Source organism: Triticum aestivum, chromosome 4A, assembly GCF_018294505.1.
Source record: "Triticum aestivum cultivar Chinese Spring chromosome 4A, IWGSC CS RefSeq v2.1, whole genome shotgun sequence".
In the NCBI taxonomy this organism is placed as follows: Eukaryota; Viridiplantae; Streptophyta; class Magnoliopsida; order Poales; family Poaceae; genus Triticum; species Triticum aestivum.
Genome location: NC_057803.1, coordinates 624290301 through 624311661, shown reverse-complemented (window position 1 = coordinate 624311661; position 21361 = coordinate 624290301). Strand labels below are relative to the sequence as shown.

The window sequence follows — 21361 nt, the reverse complement described above, 5'->3', positions numbered from 1 at the left end:
GATTGAAGTGTAGTCAGTTTGATTAGGTCATCTTAATTGAGTTTGAAAAACAAGACACACACTGAATTGTCACCAAAGCAGAAAGAAGACATATTAAGAAGTCACCTCAGCCTCCCACAAGAGGCACAAAAACAATGTCCACTTGTTTAAGTCTGGAGAAAAATTAACACCTGGATCTGGCATAGAATGTTCATTCCTTCCAACTATTAGTGTGCCAATCCTTACACAAGAGTGATCACCTGAACATATATTTGTTCATGTTAAAGGCATCAACGCAGAACATGATTTTCAAAGATTAGAGAGCTATTTCATTGGTGATTTAATCATCAGAGATAGATGGACACATACACACGGGTGATAATAGGTTGTTCCATAAATAAAAAAGGGAGGATGTCCTCTGCTCGTCTGCACAGAAATCGTCTCTCCTTTTCTGATTGCCCCGTCCATGCCTGCAACACAAATGTCAACCTCCGCTGTCATAGGCAGGTTTAACACAATAACAATGAAGGGCTCGAGCGTAGGTGTTCAACACAAACAATATTTTGAAAGAAATGTCAACCTCGTTGAACACTTACATGGCTTTGAGACATAGGATACCACTTTCAAATTGATGGAGGAAATGAGCCCAGCAAACACGGCGTCAATGCCTTTCGCATCATCACCGTGGAGGATCACTTCATCAGTTGCTCGTTGAACGACTGAAGGGCTCGAGCGGCAAGCCAGCAACGTCTACTGCATGGGGAGGCAGATGGCGAGCGCCTAGCCCCTCGCCTTGGCCTTACGGCTGCCTGCACTTAAGGAAGGTCGCATCCCAGACCATCGCTCGAATCCTTGCCGCCTGCATCACGCCGCCACGGGGCGACGACCTCCGGCCACCTGCCCGCGTCATCGCTAAGCCATGCAGCAACTCGCGCCGGCGACACGCATGCGCCCCATCTCACGCCGTGGGAACTCCAGACCTGCGCAGCGCATCCCTTGCCTCCACGCCGCCCAAGGAGGCCAAGACAGAGAGAAGGAGCGGCGGCTAGGGTTCCCCCGAGCCCTAGGGTCGCGAGTTGGAGAGCCCTTTTTTCACCAAGGAGTGGAGCAGTTGTGCGGGGGATGGCGATGGAGGCGTGAGAAGAGGCAGGGAGGAGGTTCACGATGCGAGAGGTAGGGAACGTGCGATGCAAAAGGTTATTTGGTAACCGGTAGTAATTAATGAGGCATGTTGTGCGGGGGTGCTAAATGCATTTAGCATCAACCATGTTTTAGTGTTAAACATTGGAGTGATTTGGGCTATTGGATCAAGTTGTTTGAAGGGATGAGATTGTTTGGTTCTCCACCCTTTCGTCCTTTTATAGGGATAGTAGATACAACATAGCCGCACCTCCCGGTAGTCCTGGCCATGGGCAGCCCGGCCCGAACGCCGCTCCCGGGCTCGGGCCTAGATTTTGAGCCCGAAGGCCGGGCCGGCCCGGGCCCGGGCCCATCATTTTTGTGTTTTCCTGAAGGACGGGCCGGGCTGGCCCGAAGCCCGACGGGCTTTTATGTATTCGGGCCGGGCTCAGGCCCAGAAAACAGGCCCGACGGCCGGGCCGGGCCGGGCTCGGGCCTGGGTTATTTGCGTCGGGCTTGGCTAGGCCCGGCTCGGAGCCCGGCCCGGCCCGAGGTATGGCCAGGTATACCTCCAGGGATGTCGAGCAATTCCCTAAACCTAAGTCTAATAATCCAATCCCGCCTCGAGCCCTGCTCCCCTCCTCCCCTGCTCTCCACTGCGCCACCTCCTCCCCTTTACTTTTCTTTTCGGCGGCTGCGGCAACAATGACATGCAGGCAAAAGAAGGGCAGAGGCCCTCGAACCACGACACCTCTAAAAAGGTAAGCGACACCCATCGGCATCGCCATCGTTGACTCCAGCAGAGCTGGAGCAAGGCTTTCACCCCGAGCAGCCACACCCTCTCCTTGAACCTCAACCACATGCTGCAACAGAGGCCACCACCGCACCTCGCCGCCAACGTAGCAGATGTTGAATATGCAGTGAACGAATGATGAGCAGCGGCGAGTGGTGCGTGTCATCTTTCGTGCTGCACCTTCATCATCCACGGACGACGTAGGTTGTGAAATTAAGAGCTGGAGTCAGGCGAGGGACCACCGGACCACTCGCCAGAGAAGAACCCTTCTGGCAACGGAGCCGTGGACAAATACTAGTGGGTGGCCATCGCGGTCCGCCGTCCGTCGTCTGTTGATAATGCATGTGTGTAAGCGGGGAAGTGGATTTTGTCTAACTCAGTTGCCCGCACATCTTATATCTCGGCCGCACATCAGCCATGCATGTCACATCACTAGGTCCACTATGCTGTCAGATCTGCAAGGTATCTCTGGTGTAATAGACTCCCGAATAGATTGATGCTGGTGTATATGAGCAGTATTCCACCTGACGCGTCGTACTGTGGGGCCAAGCTATAAGATTCGATCCTACCCTACCGTACAGCATGCACCATTCCGTCTGCTTCTCCTATTAGTATTATCTACCGCGAAGATTACATGCTAAATAGCATCCCTTGACGTGAGTACTAGTCGTAAGTTTAAGTAATAGTACTGTACTAATTTTTACACGTGTATATTAATTTATTTATTCACAAGGATTAAATATCCGATGCAAAAAAGTTCTTTGTGGTGAGCAAGTAACGTACCAGGACTGTTGGTAAAAAAGGACCTCATGAGCCTTTACAGCGTGGAGATTCGATTGCAAGGAGTCGTCCGTTGCACTACAAAAAGTTCTTTGAAGTTGCCAAAAAACGTTTACACAGGGAAACAAAAATGTACACTACATAATGACTCAAGAATCTCTGAGACTACAGTTTAAAAAATTAACTAATCCATCGGCGGGGCACAGCTAGCACGTCACCGGTATGCTGCGGCTGGCAGATGCTCACCTCCTCAACACAACATTGCACTACAAATAGAAATGTCTTAATATATTTTTAATATATTCTGTAAATATAAATTTTTTAATTTAGTTATGGGGTCGTTTTCCAAGATCCCTAGTGAAAAAACTTACCAATCGATATAACATTAAAGTTCTTCATGGTCGGGTGAAAGAGGCCCCCCTTTGAGTACGTATGGTTGCTATCTCTAAAGTTCTTCGCATTTGACCATAAAAGGACCGGAACCGAGGATATAAAGTGTGCATAGAAGGTTATATGGGACGTAGTGTCCAGTGATGAAAATATCACAATAATTATAAGGCTGTTTCTCAAATCCCTAGTGAAAAAACTTACCAATCGATGTAACATTAAAGTTCTTCATGGTCGGGTGAAAGAGACCCAACTTCGATTACATATGGCTGCTACCTCTAAAGTTCTTCGTGGTCGACCATAAGGAGACCGGAACCGATGATATAAAATGCACATCGAAGGTTATATGGGACGTAGTGTCCAGTGATGAAAATATCACAATAATTATGAGGTTGTTTTCCCAATCCCTAGTGAAAAAACTTACCAATCGATATAACATTAAAGTTCTTCATGGTCGGGTGAAAGAGACCCGCCTTCGAGTATATATGGTTGTTATCTTTAAAGTTCTTCACGGTCAACCATAACAGGACCATAACCGAGGATATAAAGTGCGCATCGGCGGTTATATGGCACATTCGGTATGGTTTGCGACCTTTGGTTCTGTCTCACACTTATTGTGATATTGTCATCACTAAACACTACATCACATATGGTATATGCATGATACGAGTACACTCAATCCATGTCAGGCTGGTCATAAAATTAAATGCATTTTTCTAAAATGTTGTATGTGAGACATGAGATCCAGAATTTGAGAAGATTAGCAAGGCAGCACACATACCACATCGTAATTCATACACCATCAGTGCTGACCGCACCAGAAAAAAAAGCCTCACCCCCAAATCCAACACAGCAACACAAAAAATCTTAAGTAATAAGTACGTGCGATTGATGGTCAAGCAAAAGATAAAAAATCGATGCCCAAGAATACAGATCTGGGAGGGAAATTTTGAGAAGGAGCAGAGGACGGCTCCTCCTGATTCTTCTTAGCAACCCAACAAAAACTAATAGCGACACATGAAGAATCGCAGGAAATCTACGGGCATGTGGGTTACCAAGGGCGATGCGAATACGGGATATTTACCAAGGGTCACCCACCTCCAATATGCGGACGACACCTTGCTGCTCTTTGAGCCTGGCGATCATAGCGTAGCTTCGGTCAAACTTATTCTCCTCGCTTTTGAAATCATCTCTGGTCTTAAGATCAATTTCCTTAAGAGCGAGGTAATAGCCATTGGGATGGATCCTCCGCTCGCTTCTCATGTAGCCAATTTACTTAATTGTAAGCTAGGGAGCTTTCCAATTAAGTATTTGGGCCTGCCTATCTCAGATAAACACATCTCCATTCTAGAATGGGAACCCTTGTATGGCAAGGTGGCAAATAGAGTTAGCCCCTGGCGTGGTCGTTTCCTCTCCTCGGCGGCCAGATTAATTCTAACTAACTCTAGCCTGTCTTCCCTTCCTCTGTTCACGATGGGCATGTTTTTGCTGGCTGATGGGGTTCATGCCAGGCTTGATACGCCCCGATCCAAGTTCTTTTGGGAAGGAACGGGGATCAGAAAGAAGTACCACCTAATCAAATGGGCCGCGCTCTGTCGCCCTAAGAAATTTGGAGGTCTTGGGATTCTTAATTCAAAGCTAATGAATGTCGCCCTCTTAACCAAGTGGATTTGGAAACTCTCCCAAAACGAGCAAGGGCTCTGGTGGATATTCTTCGCGCCAAATACTTCCCAGATGGGAATTTCCTTACCTCAAAAGCTAAGGGATCAACTTTTTGGAATGGGATCCACAAAGTTATGCCGGCATTCACCTTAGGAGCCAAGTTTTGTGTCAACAATCGGTCCTCAACACGGTTTTGGTTGGACCACTGGTTTGGCTCGGAACCCTTGTGGAAAAGCCATTCCTTAGCATATCGGCTTGCTACTAACATAGAAATCCTAGTGGCAGATGCGCTGCGTTCCAATCCGCCTGCGGTCTCTTTCAAAAGACCCCTGCTTGATAACGAACGAGCCTGTTGGGAAGGGCTTGTAGCTGATCTGGCGGGAGTGAACCTTCGTCCTGAGGCCGACTCGGTCTCCTGGGCTCTCTCGCGCTCGGGGAAGTTTTCTGTCCAATCCTTGTACAACAAACTGACCGAGGGACCGACCCTGGACATAGCTAGGGGGCTATGGAAAGCTGTCATTCCCTTAAAAATCAAAATCTTTGTGTGGCAGATGTTTCGCGACCGCCTCCCTCCTCCAATAATATCGCTCGTAGGAATGGCCCCTCTGACGGCTCTTGTGTGCTTTGTGGCCAACATGAAGATGCCAACCACATATTTTTTAACTGTCACCTTGCTCGCTTTGCTTGGAGTGCGGTTAGGGAGGCGTTCGGGCAGACCTGGGATCCTCGCTCTACCTCGGACCTGCGCGCTTTACTAGCTGCTTTTAGGGGTGGTTTTGGCCGGGTCTTATGGCGCTGCGTGGGAGCCTTGTTATGGTCCATTTGGACCACCCGCAATAAGATGACTATCGAGCACAAATTTCCTTCTCACCCGGCTGACATTATTTTCAAATGCCACTTATTTCTTCAGACATGGACGCCGTTGGGGAAACGGCGTGATGCGGATCGGATGTCGGAGGCGATGGAGCGGATTCAGACGATCCAGGTTGATGCCCGCCACTAGCCTGCCGTAGGCTCTGATCTTTTGGACCGGCACATTGCTCTATGTTGTTTATCTCCTCTTGCAGGCTTCGGCCGGTAGCATGTATCGTACCTTGGCTACGGCCGTTTTATCTTTGTTGTTAAGTGTTGAACCTGTTGGATGCTGCCTTATGTGGGCTTTATTAATTTAAATCCGGACGCCTCCGGCGTCTTCGTTCTAAAAAAAAGAATCGCAGGAAAGCAAATGGCATCAAGATTTGGGAAGAACAACCGCGGATCTGGGCCCTCGGCCTTCGAGCTCAGGGGAGGAACTAGTCGCCCGCGTCCTCCCCTTCTTGCTCCTCCTCTTCTTGCCTCCAACTCCATGTGCTGCTGCTTGGTGAAGCACTGATGGGGGAAGAAAATGCATTACGGTGCTTGGGCGGCTCGCCGTGGAGGAGGACGTCGGAGAGGCGGGCCGCCATCGATTTCAGGAGCAGCAGAACAAACCCTGCACATGGAGTTCACATGTTAAACAATCTTGCGGGAGGAAACAAAGAAGCACATAAATTAGCAGATCTCAAACACACAGATGAGTGGAACAATGATACGCATGCAGCCTAAGTAACAATTAGAAAAAATCCAACAGAGAAAATTGGGGAAAAACTCACATGAGGCTAGATCTGGAGTCTGGGAATCGAAATTTGACAAGTTATAAATCACTGGGGTGGATGGGGTAATCGAGTGATGGTGTAGGCGCGCAGCTCAATGGTGTAGGGGCCTGATCGCATACGATGTGACTGTATCCGGTTGTATAACCGTGGGAAAAAAAACTAGGGAATCGTTGGTTGGGACCCGGTGGGCCTGGGCGCGCTGATCCACATGATTCATCGACGGGGAGGATTCGCGTTGCGTGCGCAAACGGATAGGATTGGCCATATTCGTGTAAACGGCATCACCTCAGCATCGTCCGTCCGTCGTCTGTTGATAATGCACGTGGGTGGCCGATGTAGCAGCACTGCCTCTACTCCGTGGATCTCGATCTCGATCCAACGCTGTGCCGTGGCCGTGATTCTATCTGTCTTGGCCTTCCAGATGCTAATCTATAGCTCCTCCTTCCAGCATACTGCACGTACAACAAGTAAATTATCCCCAACTTCGTGTTGACTTGTTGTACTCCGCGCGGCCATGGCACGGCCGCTACACTTCGTGCTGGTGCCGCTCCTTGCGCCGGGCCACGTTATCCCGGTGCTCGACCTGGCGCGCCTCATCGCCGGCCGCGCCGGCGCGCGCGTCACCGTGGTCCTCACGCCCGTCACCGCCGCGCGCAACAGGGCCGTCCTGGAGCACGCTTCCCGCGAGGGGCTCGCCGTCGACGTGGCCGAGCTGCCGTTCCCGGGGCCGGCGCTGGGGCTGCCCGAGGGGTGCGAGAGCCACGACATGGTCACGGACCTCCCCGGCATCATGCTCTTCTATGAAGCCGTGTGGCTGCTCGCCGGGCCGCTGGAGACGTACCTCCGGGCGCTGCCACGGCGGCCGGACTGCCTCGTCGCCGACACGTGCAACCCGTGGACGGCCGACGTCGCGCGCCGGCTTGACATCCCACGGTTTGTGTTCCAAGGCCCGTCGGCGTTCTTCCTCCTGGCGCAGCATAGCCTGGCCAAGCACGGCGTGCACGACACCGACTGCGTTGCCGGCGACTTGGAGCAGTTCGAGGTGCCCGATTTTCCGGTGCGCGCCGTCACGAGCAAGGCCACGTCGCTTGGGTTCTTCCAGTTTCCTGGGATGGAGAAGGAAAGGCGTGACACGCTGGAAGCCGAGGCCACCGCCGACGGATTCGTCTTCAACACCTGCGCGGCTTTCGAGAGCGCGTACATCAAGGGATACGGTGCGGCGCTCCACCGGAAGGTGTGGGCGGTCGGGCCGCTCTGCCTTCTGGACTCCGACGCGGAGACGACGACCGGAAGAGGCAACCCCGCGGCCGTCGATGCCGGCTCGGTCGCCACTTGGCTCGACGCGCGGCCGCAACAGTCCGTGCTCTACGTCAGCTTCGGCAGCATGGCCCGCCTCTTGCCGTCGCAGGCCGCGGAGCTCGCCGCCGGCCTGGAGTCGTCGAATCGCCCGTTCATCTGGGTGACTAGGGAGACCTCGACGCGGGGTTCGAGGAGCGCGTGGAGGGCCGCGGCTTTTTCATCCGTGGGTGGGCACCGCAGATGAGCATCCTGTCGCACCCGGCGGTGGGCGGCTTTCTGACGCACTGCGGGTGGAACTCCACGTTGGAGTCCCTCTCCCACGGCGTGCCGCTCCTGACATGGCCGCACATCGCCGACCAGTTCTTGAACGAGACGCTGGTCGTGGACGTGCTCGGCGCCGGCGTCCGGGTCGGTGTTAAGGTGCCGGCCATGCACGTGTTCATGAACCCCGAGCTATATGCGAAACAGGTCGTGAGAGACGACATCAAGAAAGCGTTGAGGGAGCTGATGGATGAGGGGGCGGAAATACGAACGACGGCGAAGAAGCTCGCGACGATGGCAAGGGAGGCGATGGCGGAAGGCGGGTCGTCGGGCCGGGATGTGGCCAATATGGTTCACCATGTGGGGGAGCTCGCGCACAGGAAGGACAAGGGCGTGTCCGAGCTTGGAAACAACGAGAAGACAGATGGTCAAGTCAAAATTTTCGCTCTAGGATAATTAAGACATGTACTTAGTTCCTTCGTCTGGAATTATTTGTCGAAGAAAATGAAGTATCTACACGTATTTTTGTTTTAGATAGTACATTCATTTTATTCATTTTATTTATTTCTATTCTATGACAAGTAATTTCATATGAGAGAGTACTAGACATAAATAACAGGCCATGCCGATATGGTTTATTTTTTCAACGTCACTACAGACACAAGCGCTCATATACACATGCATACATTCAACCCTATAAACGCACACACCCACATCTTATCACTATGCGCTTCTCTGAAAGACCGAGTCGGCATATCATCTTAAAATTTACGACGTCACCGTGGACACCTTGTCATCTTGAAATTTACGCATCACCGGAAATCCTAAAATAAATTCAGAAATAAATGCGAGCACCATGATTTGAACCCTGGTGGGCTGGGGATACCACAGTTCCTCTAACCATCCAACCACAGGTTGGTTCGCGCTATGCCAATATGGTGAGAGAGGTGTGGAGTACACCTATTATTCTCTTTCTGTTGGTTTGTTTCCGTATTTTTTATTTACATCTGTTTTAAGTGAAAGTGCACTTTTTTCATCCTATTTAATTATTTAACAAAAAATTTATTTCTGTTTTCAAGTGAAAGTGCACTTTTTCCATCCTATTTAATTATTTAACGAAAATATGACACCTACTAAACAATTATGAAACCACCCTAAACCCAATCAGAAGACCCCACCTAAGCATCTACGTTAATCACGTACAATGAATTATGTATGTGTGGCATTGCTCTTTATTTAACCATGTATATGTTCTTAAAACCTGTCTCTTTCAATATATTCGATGTCTTTTTTTGTCAAAAATGGCTTGACATGCAACAAGCACCTATATCTCACTCCAATTCTCAACCCCCACTACCCAACTTCCAACCGTTATGATCATATTAATTAGGCTGGACCAGCTATCAACCGTTCTACGTACACAGTGAAAGGACACCAAATACTCAAAGCACCATAGTATATCATACTACTTCCGTTCCCAAATATAAGTCTTTCTAGAGATTCTAACAAGTGACTATATACAAAGCAAAATCAGTAAATCTACACTCTAAAATATGTTTATATACATCCGTATGTTGTAGTCCATTTGAAATGTTTAAAAAGATTTATATTAAGGAACGAAGGGAGTAGTTTGAACATGGATCATGCAAGCCATAGAGAAAACACGGACAAAATGGTGACATTCGCCACATTGGACGTATACACGGAGTTCTGCCACATGGCACCCGACATTGCACGCCTTTGCCGAGTGGCACCCAACAAACTTTTTTCTTTTCTTTTCCCTCTCCTTTTCTTCTTCTTCATTTATCTTGTACATTATTTGTTTTTTTTCATTTTATGCTTTGTTCTACTCTACAGTATTTGTTCGCTCCTTCTCTTTTCTTTTCTTTATCCTATCTATTTTCTTTTATAGGCCTTAAGTGTATTTTCTTTATATGATTCAAATTTGAACTGCAAGAGCGGGGAAAATGGATAAAAATAGGTTAAAAAAATCTTGATTGTGCTCTTGACCTATGTTTAGGTCTTCTCCAAAATAAGAATAGGAATCCCAAACCTTAGGGTGCCAAGACTTGAGAGGAACTAGTTAGATTATAGAAGGAAAAAGTGTCGGTTGCTTCATCAGCTAACCCTAACTTTTTTTTATTGACTGGATACACCATTACATGTTTCATGTCAAATTTCACTTTTTGGGTCCGTTTGCTATATTTTCGCCATATAAATGTTGCAAATTTCCTGGCCATGGATTTTTGGTTCCCGGTTGACGTACTTGAAAGATGCCGTCCATATGGCATGGTGAGGAAAAACCGACTAGATGAAAAATCGGTGGAGGGACGCGATGGGAGGGGGAACCGGTTGACGGAGACACTAGTAGAAAAGGGGGCAAAGGTCCAGGCCGGGTCAGCCCATTAGTCCCGGTTCAGTCCAGAATCGGGACCAATGGAAGCATTGGACCCGGTTCGTGAGCCCAGGGGGGCGGCCGGGCCACGTGGGCCATTGGTCCCGGTTCGTCTGGACCTTTTGGTCCCGGTTGGTGGGACGAACCGGGACCAATGGGCCTCGCTCCTGGCCCACCACCATTGGTCCCGGTTGGTGGCTTGAACCGGGACCAAAGGCTCCCCTTTAGTCCCGGTTCATGCCACCAACCGGGACCAATGAGGTGCCTATATATACCCCCTCGCGTAAGAGCAGAGCACACTGCTCTGTTTTTTCTGGCCGAGGGGGAGAGGACTTGGTGGTGCTCTAGCTCACCTCCTATGCACACAAGGTGTTCGATGGAATGCCCGAGCCACACTACTTAAGCTTTCTCCTCTCCAAGCTCGACCTCCAAGCTCCATTTTCCTCAATATTTGTCTAGGTTTAGCGGTCCTGTCACGCCCCGTCCCCGTCTTCACCGCCGTCGATCACCCGCGCCGAGCTCATCGCCGGCACCACCGTGGTGAGCCTCTTGTTCTTATCTTCTTTCTGAAAGGAAAAAATATTCTTACTTGTATGTTTACATAGATACTTGTATTATTTTCTTACTTTTATTATTTCATCTTATATAGTGCGATGGTTTTGGTATCCGCCCCCGTCGGCCCTCGTCCTGTCTATGATTCGGATGTGGTATATATATTATCTTTATAACTATTGGTTCATTTATTGTTTATGAAAATTATGCCGACCAACGTGACATAGATTTTATTTATCTAGGATGTATGTGAACCGGAAATTCCAACCGACCCTATTGTCGAGAGGTTAAATTTAGTTGAAGAAGAAAAAAAATTCTTGAAGGAAAAAATAAAAAAAATTGAGGAGGAGAAGATGATATTGGAGTTGCATGTTGCGGATGTCGTCGATGATCACAAGATCAAGATGGATGCAATGCGCTTGAAGATTAGAAAGATTAGAAAATATGCCATTCATACCGAGGCTTGGTATCATTATGCCGTTGGATCAATTGTTACCTTGGTTGCGATTATGATCGCATTTGTTTTCGCATTGAAATGTTTTACATAGTTTCAATGTATGGTTTAATTAATTAGATGCTCTGGAGAGCTATATGTTGTTAGATGAGAACTATGTATGTACTTTGGTTTTAATGTGATGATGAACTTCTATTAATTTGGACACTTAATTATATATAATGCACGCAGATGAACCGGCAATGGATGTACGGTGACAGACACACCTCCGAGTACATTAAGGGCGTGCATGAGTTTCTCGATGCGGCTGAGGCAAACAAGCAGAATGGTTTTATGTGTTGTCCATGCACTGAATGTGGGAATACGATGTCTTACTCTAACCGGAAAATCCTTCACTCCCACCTGCTTTACAAGGGTTTCATGCCACACTATAATGTTTGGACGAGGCACGGAGAAATAGGGGTTATGATGGAAGACGGCGAAGAAGAAGAGTACGATGACAACTATGTGCCCCCTGAATACGGTGATGCTGCAACGGGGGGAGCTGGTGAAGATCAAGAGGAACCAGACGATGTGCCCAATGATGCTGCAACGGGTGAAGCTGCTGAAGATCAAGAGGAACCAGACGATGTGCCCGATGATGATGATCTCCGCCGGGTCATTGTCGATGCAAGGACGCAATGCGAAAGTCAAAAGGAGAAGCTGAAGTTCGATCGCATGTTAGAGGATCACAAAAAAGGGTTGTACCCCAATTGCGAAGATGGCAACACAAAGCTCGGTACCGTACTGGAATTGCTGCAGTGGAAGGCAGAGAATGATGTGCCTGACAAAGGATTTGAGAAGCTACTGAAAATATTGAAGAAGAAGCTTCCAAAGGATAACGAATTGCCCGACAGTACATACGCAGCAAAGAAGGTCGTATGCCCTCTAGGATTGGAGGTGGAGAAGATACATGCATGCCCTAATGACTGCATCCTCTACCGCGGTGCATACAAGGATCTGAACGCATGCCCGGTATGCGGTGCATTGCGGTATAAGATCAGACGAGATGACCCTGGTGATGTTGACGGCGAGCCCCCCAGGAAGAGGGTTCCTGCGAAGGTGATGTGGTATGCTCCTATAATACCACGGTTGAAACGTCTGTTCAGAAACGGAGAGCATGCCAAGTTGATGCGATGGCACAGTGAGGACCGTAAGAAAGACGGGAAGTTGAGAGCACCCGCTGACGGGTCGCAGTGGAGAAAAATCGAGAGAAAGTACTGGGATGAGTTTGCAAAGGACCCAAGGAACGTATGGTTTGCTTTAAGCGCGGATGGCATTAATCCTTTCGGGGAGCAGAGCAGCAATCACAGCACCTGGCCCGTGACTCTATGTATGTATAACCTTCCTCCTTGGATGTGCATGAAGCGGAAGTTCATTATGATGCCAGTTCTCATCCAAGGCCCTAAGCAACCCGGCAACGACATTGATGTGTACCTAAGGCCATTAGTTGAAGAACTTTTACAGCTGTGGAATGGAAACGGTGTACGTACGTGGGATGAGCACAGACAGGAGGAATTTAACCTAAAGGCGTTGCTGTTCGTGACCATCAACGATTGGCCCGCTCTCAGTAACCTTTTAGGACAGACAAACAAAGGATACCACGCATGCACGCACTGTTTAGATGACACTAAAAGTATATACCTGGACAAATGCAGGAAGAATGTGTACCTGGGCCATCGTCGATTTCTTCCGACCAACCATCAATGTCGAAAGAAAGGCAAGCATTTCAAAGGCGAGGCAGATCACCGGAAGAAGCCTGCCATGCGTACCGGTGATCACGTACTTGCTATGGTCAATGATTTACACGTAATCTTTGGAAAGGGTCCCGGCGCACTAGCTGTTCCGAATGACGCTGAGGGACACGCACCCATGTGGAAGAAGAAATCTATATTTTGGGACCTACCCTACTGGAAAGACCTAGAGGTCCGCTCTTCAATCGACGTGATGCACGTGACGAAGAACCTTTGCGTGAACCTGCTAGGCTTCTTGGGCGTGTATGGAAAGACAAAAGATACACCTGAGGCACGGGAGGACCTGCAACGTTTGCACGAAAAAGACGGCATGCCTCCGAAGCAGTATGAAGGTCCTGCCAGCTACGCTCTTACGAAAGAAGAGAAAGAAATCTTCTTTGAATGCCTGCTCAGTATGAAGGTCCCGACTGGCTTCTCGTCGAATATAAAGGGAATAATAAATATGCCAGAGAAAAAGTTCCAGAACCTAAAGTCTCATGACTGCCACGTGATTATGACGCAACTGCTTCCGGTTGCATTGAGGGGGCTTCTACCGGAAAACGTCCGATTAGCCATTGTGAAGCTATGTGCATTCCTCAATGCAATCTCTCAGAAGGTGATCGATCCAGAAATCGTACCAAGGCTAAGGAGTGATGTGGCGCAATGTCTTGTCAGTTTCGAGCTGGTGTTCCCACCATCCTTCTTCAATATCATGACGCACGTCCTAGTTCATCTAGTCGACGAGATTGTCATTCTGGGGCCCATATTTGTACACAATATGTTCCCCTTTGAGAGGTTCATGGGAGTCCTAAAGAAATATGTCCGTAACCGCGCTAGGCCAGAAGGAAGCATCTCCATGGGCCATCAAACAGAGGATGTTATCGGGTTTTGTGTTGACTTCATTCCTGGCCTTAAGAAGATAGGTGTCCCTAAATCGCGGTATGAGGGGAGACTGACTGGAATAGGCACTCTTGGAAGTGACTCAATAATATGCAGGGACGGATATTCTTGGTCTCAAACACACTACACAGTTCTACAGAACTCTACCTTGGTGACCCCGTATGTCGATGAACACAAGAACAGTCTGCGCTCCAAACACCCGGAGCAGTGCGACAACTGGATTACATGTGAACACATCAGGACTTTCAGCAGTTGGTTGGAAACACGTCTCAGAGGTGACAACACTGTTTGTGATGAGCTGTACTTGTTGTCCAGGGGACCATCTTTGACTGTATTGACTTACAAAGGATACGAGATAAATGGGAATACATTTTACACGATCGCCCAAGACCAAAAGAGCACCAACCAAAACAACGGTGTCCGCTTTGATGCAGCAACCGAGAGCGGAAAGGACACATATTATGGTTACATAGTGGACATATGGGAACTTGACTACGGACATGATTTTAAGGTCCCTTTGTTTAAGTGCAAATGGGTCAATCTGTCAGGAGGCGGGGTACAGGTAGACCCACAGTACGGAATGACAACAGTGGATCTGAAAAATCTTGGGTACACTGACGAACCGTTCGTCCTAGCCAATGATGTGGCACAGGTTATCTATGTGAAGGACATGTCTACCAAACCGAGAAAAAGAAAAGATAAGGAAGCGAATACATCATACGATGAGCCAAAGCGCCACATAGTTCTTTCAGGAAAAAGGGACATCCTGGGAGTGGAGGGCAAGACAGACATGTCTGAAGATTATGAAAAGTTTCATGAAATTCCTCCCTTCAATGTCAAGGCTGACCCAAGCATCCTGATAAACGATGAAGATTATCCATGGTTACGGCGCAATAAGCAAATGACACAAGCGAAGAAAAAGTGAAGACTTTCTCCCGCAACTATTATGATGATACCATGCCAACTTTGTAACACACGAGTATGCTATGCCAACTTTTTCAGAGTTCATTTGAAAACTATGAATTTAGGTCGAATTTTCTCTATAGGTGCATCTATGTTCATTTTTTAGTAAAGTTAATCACAAACTTGTGATTCACACAAATTTCAAAGAATTCAAATTTTAACTATTCAAATTTGAAAACTAATGGCACTAACAGAAAGTTTATAATTTTTCTAAAACTAATGGCACTAACAGAAAGTTTATAATTTTGCTGACCTAAAAGCAAAAAGAATTAAAAATAAAGCAAAAAACAAAAGAAAATAAATAATACAGAAAACAAAACAAAAAACTGGAAAAAAATAAAAATAGCAACAATAAGTATTTTGTTGTAAGTAGAAACAAAATAAAATAAATAAAGCAACAAAGAAAACAAAAAAACTAAAAAAGTGTTTTCAAATTTGAAAACTAATGGCACTAACAGAAAGTTTATAATTTTTCTAAAACTAAAAGCAAAAAGAATTAAAAAATGAAGCAAAAAACAAAAGAAAATAAATAATGCAGAAAATAAAACAAAAATAGGGCTCGCCCCTGGCCCATGACCATTAGTCCCGGTTTGTGCCACAAACCGGGACTAAAGGGTTGGTCCTCGTTGCGCTCAGAGTTTAGTCCCACCTCGCCAACCGAAGGGCGCCCACACCGGTTTATAAGCCCGTCCCTCTCTGCCTTGTTGAGCTCCTCTCAAAGTGAAAATAGATGCCCCTATACAGGGAATTTGACCTAAATTCATAATGAATTTCTCTGAAATTCAAAGAAATTGATTATGAATTTAGGTCGAATTTTCTCTATAGGTGCATCTATGTTCATTTTTTAGTAAAGTTAATCACAAACTTGTGATTCACACAAATTTTAAAAAATTCAAATTTAAACTATTCAAATTTTAAAACTAATGGCACTAACAGAAAGTTTATAATTTTTGTGACCTAAAAGAAAAAAGAAATCACTAAAAAACTATAAGTATTTAGTTCTAAGTAGAAATGAAAAAATAAATAGCAAAAAAGAAAAAATGCCTATAATATTTGTTATGACTAACTAAAATTACCAAATTGAGTATAATGATAAAACACAGTAATATTAAATAGCAGGAAAAAAATGACTCAAAAATCAATTTTTATAGTAAAGTTATTCATAAACTAGTGATTCACACAAATTTTAAAAAATTCAAATTTAAACTATTCAAATTTTAAAACTAATGGCACTAACATAAAGTTTATAATTTTTGTGACCTAAAATAAAAAAGAAATCACTAAAAAACTGTAAGTATTTAGTTCTAAGTAGAAATGAAAAATTAAATAGCAAAAAAGAAAATGCCACCTACTGGGGCAGTACACCTTGAATACGACTAGAAACCCAACCATGAACCAGGATTCAGGCCCGCAGCAGGCCCAGTAGGCCCACAGGCATTGTAGTGTCCCATTAGGCTCATAAGCCCGCAGTTCAGAGTAGTTCGAAAGGGAACACAGAGCAGGGCTTATAAACAGGTGCGGGAGCTCTTCGGCTAGCGAAGTGGGACTAAAAATCCCACCGCACCGCACCGTGGCGTAGACCATTGGTCCCGGTTAGACGCACGAACCGGGACCATAGGGCGGCATTCATACCGGTTCGTGGCACAAACTGGTACGAATGCCTACCTAAGGTCCCGGTTCGTGCGACGAACCGGGACCAATGGCCTCTGCTTCCCGCCCTTTGGGCTGCCGAAATGAGACCTTTGGTCCCGGTTGGTAGCACGAACCGGGACCATAGGTGGCATTGGTACCGGTTCATGCCACGAACCGAGACCAATGCTTCATGTATATATACCCACCACTTAGCGGTTTCAGTTTACATTGCCCATTTCCCCCCAACGCCACCGAGCTCATCGCCGCCAGGCTGCCTCGCCGTCGCCGCCCACGCCGTTGCCCCTGCCCCGCCCCTGAGCCCACACCGACGCCGTCCGCCGCCCACGTCTTTGCCATCCGCCGCCCCCGAGCGTGCCCTGCCGCACCCCCTGCGCCTCCGAGCCCGTCCGCCGCCCCCAAGCGCGCCCTGCCTCGCCGTCGTCGCCGAGCGCGCCCCGCCGTCGCCCTCGCCGACCCCGAGCCCATCCTCGTCGCCGTCGCCCCCGACGTCGGCCGCCCGCGTCTCCTCCCCGATCCCGCCGGGAGAGGTAGCTACCGCCCCATCCTCCCCCCTTCCTTCCTTCCCCTTGCAAAATATTGATATGATGAATTTGATATGATGAATGAGGGGGGTCATGTGTATGTATGTATGTGTGTATGTATATGTAAATATTGATATGATGAAATTTTTGTTCATATATACTGTAGATGTATGTATGATGAATTTTGATATTTTTTTGTTCATATATAATGTAGATGTCTATGTATGTATGGAATGATATCGATGGATGTATGTATATAGAACATTCGTAGAAAATATGACGAATCCGATATGACCAATGTCCCCCTCCGGTTCACTCGGGAACACTAACTCTCTCGGAGAAAAAAATATTATCGGGGAGAAAAAAAGTTCTAGGGTCGTCAAGGGGTCGAGAGGGGGTCGAGGGTCGCCGAGGGGTCGAGGGTCGAGACGGGGTCGAGGGTCGCCGAGGGGTCGAGGGTCAAGAGGGGGTCGACAATCGCCGAGGGTCGAGGGCCGAGAGGGGGTCTAGGGTCGCCGAGGGGTCGAGGGTCGTCGAACATGAGAGGAAGAAGAGGATAAAAAAAGAAGAGGAAGAAGAAAAAAAAAGAGGAGAAGAAAGAATAGAGGAGTCTATTCTTTCTTCTCCTCCTTTTCTTCTTCTTCTTCCTCTTTTTTTATCGGGAACGAGGGTCATCGAGGGTCGCCGAGCGGTAGAGGAAACCCTAAATAGCAAGTATCATCAGTGTGAGATACATGTGGCCGTCGGTGTCGGACACTACATCCACGTCCCACAAGTGACGCGGGCGTCGATGCCCGCGTCACTTGTGGGATGTAGATGTAGTGTTCAACGCCGACGCCACACGTATATATGTTCTCTCTCTCTCTCTCTCTCTCTCTCTCTCTCTGTGTGTGTGTGTGTGTATATATATGTTCATGTATATATGCAAAAGATAGATTATCGCCTCTATTCCTTTCTTCTTCTCCTCTTTTTTTTCTTCGACACGTGGGGGGGCGATATACCCCCTCCCGATAACTTCAACACGAGGGGGGGTCGATATACCCCCTTCCCGATAATATTATTTTCCCATGTACGTATGTCGTGTCGATATAAACTCCCGATAACTTCAACACGTGGGGGGGTCGATATACCCCCTCCCAATAACTTCAACACATGGGGGGTCGATATACCCCCTCCCGATAACTTCAACATGTGGGGGGGGGTCGATATACCCCCTCCCCGATAATATTATTTTCCCATGTACGTATGTCGTCGTTGTCGATATACCCCAAACCCTTGAAGCATTGTCGAGGCCACCCCAAACCCTAGAGAAGCAGCGTTGAGGCCACTAATTAATATTAGTTCTACGTTTGCCACTAATATATCCATCTTTCATGTTTGAATAATAATTGCCATGTTGTAAATATTTGTAGAAACTAAGGACACCGCCCGAGACGAAGTACAAGAAGAGTTGTTGGGGGACATAATCGCACGAGGAAGTGATGCCGTCTGCTCGTTGTTTCTCAACGACACCGATGGTCTGGAAGCAGCTGGCTATGATTATGATGGCTCCGGTGACCCAATGCCGGTGCAAGAAGGAGACCGTGAGGACGGCTCCGGTGACCCAATGCCGGTGCAAGAAGGAGACCGTGATGACGGCTCCGGTGACCGAACCGAGTCCGGCCAGGTATATATATTAGTTAAGCCTGTGCTGACTAGCTAATTGATGCATTCATTGTTTTGGTATGTACACATATTAATTAAGTCTTTGTTCTTTTTTCTAGCCCTCCGGATCGAGCACAACTTCGGTAAAGAGACGAGGCCCAAAGAAAAAGTTGAGCTCGGATGAAAGGTTTGAGATCATAGCAATCACGCTCGACGGCCAACCGATTGAACCCATCCGGACAAAGAACGCATTTATTGCTCAGTGCGGGGTTCTGGTTAGGGACAAGATCCCGATCAGCATCCAGCAATGGTTAAAGCCGACTACAGAAGACCCTGAGGTGTCTTATGTCAATGATATGTAGAAAAATGATCTTTGGACTGAGCTAAAGTCAAATTTCACCCTACCGCCAGAGGATGATCCAGAGAAGCCAGTTAAAGAGAAATTAATCAAGTCTTTTGCTCTTAAGAGGATGGCAGACCTATTCAGGAGGTGGAAGAACGAGCTGAATAAGTTTGTCGATAAAAAAGAGACACCAGAATTCAAGGGCAGATATGAGAAGATCAGAGATCACTGGCCCGCATTTGTGGCCCACAAGACATCAGAAAAGAGTAAGAAGATGTCGGCGACAAACAAGCAAAATGCTGCGAAGAAGAAGCATCACCATCGCACGGGGTCAGGTGGCTACCTCGTAGCCCGGCCTAAGTGGGCCAAGACTGAGAATGATCTGGTTGATAAAGGGATCGAACCAGAGACAATTAACTGGCCAGACCGTTGCCGGACTTGGTTCTTCGGGGCTGGCGGAACCTTGGACCCTGTATCAGGGAAGTGCATTTGGACGGACGAGCAAATGGAAATACCAGTCAAGAGGCTTAAGCACTATATCGAAGCAGCGCAGCAAGGGACGTTCATTCCAGACAGAGAGAACGACGAGCTCACAATGGCCCTCGGGAATCCTGAGCACCCTGGACGGACACGAGGCACGCCAGGCTCCATTCCGTGGAAGGTTGGGTTTCCGGACGCAGGCGGTTACAAATGCCACGAGAGGAGGAAGAAAGTGGAGCAGACCCAACTGCAGGCGCTGCACGCTAGGGTACAAGCGATAGAGGAACGAGAAGCAAATCGCAGCAAACGAACTGCCGAAGCTTCCCCCGAAGCTACCCCGCCATCTCAGCGGAGAAGCAGCGTGGCTTCCACCGAGCTGCTTCAGCCGGAGCATGTCTTGACGGCTCCTGCCAGCTATCCCGTGGATGCTATCACGGAGTCTCAAAATTGCCACCTTATGACGCAATGGATTAATATGAAGGTCAAGGCGGCTGTTGGCTCTGTTTTTCCTACTGAACCCGGCGCAACTTTTCACTGCCGGCCGATTCCAGAAGGATATGCTAGGGTGATGGTGGATGAAATAACGGAGGGATTTGAGGACCTCCAGCTTGACCACCCTACCGGTGAAGGGGAGACTCGGCTGGGTTCTGCTCTGAAGACTCCATGCCTATGGCGGAAGGAGCTCATCAACCTTCCGAACTGGACGCCTCCGCCTCCTTCTCCTCCTCCGGCGAGTCAGGGCACTCCGCCTCCTCCACCGCCTCCTCCTCCGGCGAGTGACGATCAGGGCACTCGGCCGGCTCCTTCTCCGGCGCGTGGCGGCACTCCGCCTCCTTCTCCGCCTGCGCCGGCGCGCCCGAGCAGCCAGCCTTCTCCTTCTCCGCCTCGTCAGCAAGGGCGGAAGAGACCCGCCGCCGCTCCGTCTGCTCCGGCGCGTCGTAGTCCTTCTCCTCCGCCTCGTAAGCAAGTAAAGAAGACAGCCGCTCCGTCTGCTCTGCCGGCGTCTAGCTGTACAGCCAGAGGCGGGAGGACATACAGATTCGGTCCTTCTCTGAAGACTCCAGAGAAGTTACCATACAAGAGGACCCCGGAGGAGAACGCCGAGATCGCGCGAGAAGAAGTGAGGAACTTCTTTGAAGGGGTGAAAGCAAAGAAACATCCACCTCCGAAGGAGAAGGTAGATCCGGTGAAAGTGAAGCGCACTCTGGCTGCCCTGACAAAACCACCCAAGTCTCCGCCGAAAGGCAACTATGAGCGCATTATTGGAAAGGCATTTGCCGAAGCGGAGCGGTCAGGAAGTACTGTCAGTGATCAAAGGATGAAAGAACGACGAGCTGGGAAACAAATTGCCCAGCTCGGCGAACAAGCGAAGCAATCGTGCCCCCCGCTCAAGGTGCCTAGCGACATCGTCGCTAATGATCCGAGGATGGTGCCTGGTTATAGCAATCTTTGAGATTACCTGCCCGACAATGTACATTATGATTTCATGGAGGTGCAGATACAAAGATACGAGTACGGGAAGCCTCTCGTCAAAGATGAAAGATCTCTATCAACGATGATGCGAAGATTGCATGATTGGTACATGAAAACCTGCAGAGAGTCTGGGGGAGGAATACTTTGTATCTGAGAGTTAAAAAGGAGCATGACCTCGTTGGAATTGAACTGTTGCATGTTCCATTTGAGGAGTTCTTTCAGTTTTTCAATCAATTGGCCCTCGATAAAGCAACGGTCACCTGCTACTGTCTGTAAGTAGTACTACTTCTGTCATTA

The 21361-nt window shown here is 48.2% G+C and overlaps 1 pseudogene; it reads left to right on the top strand.

The window, feature by feature from the left end:
• The first annotated feature begins 6669 nt into the window (after window positions 1–6669).
• LOC123087694 (UDP-glycosyltransferase 73E1-like) lies at window positions 6670–8447 on the top strand (annotated as a pseudogene).
• Window positions 8448–21361: the final 12914 nt, after the last annotated feature.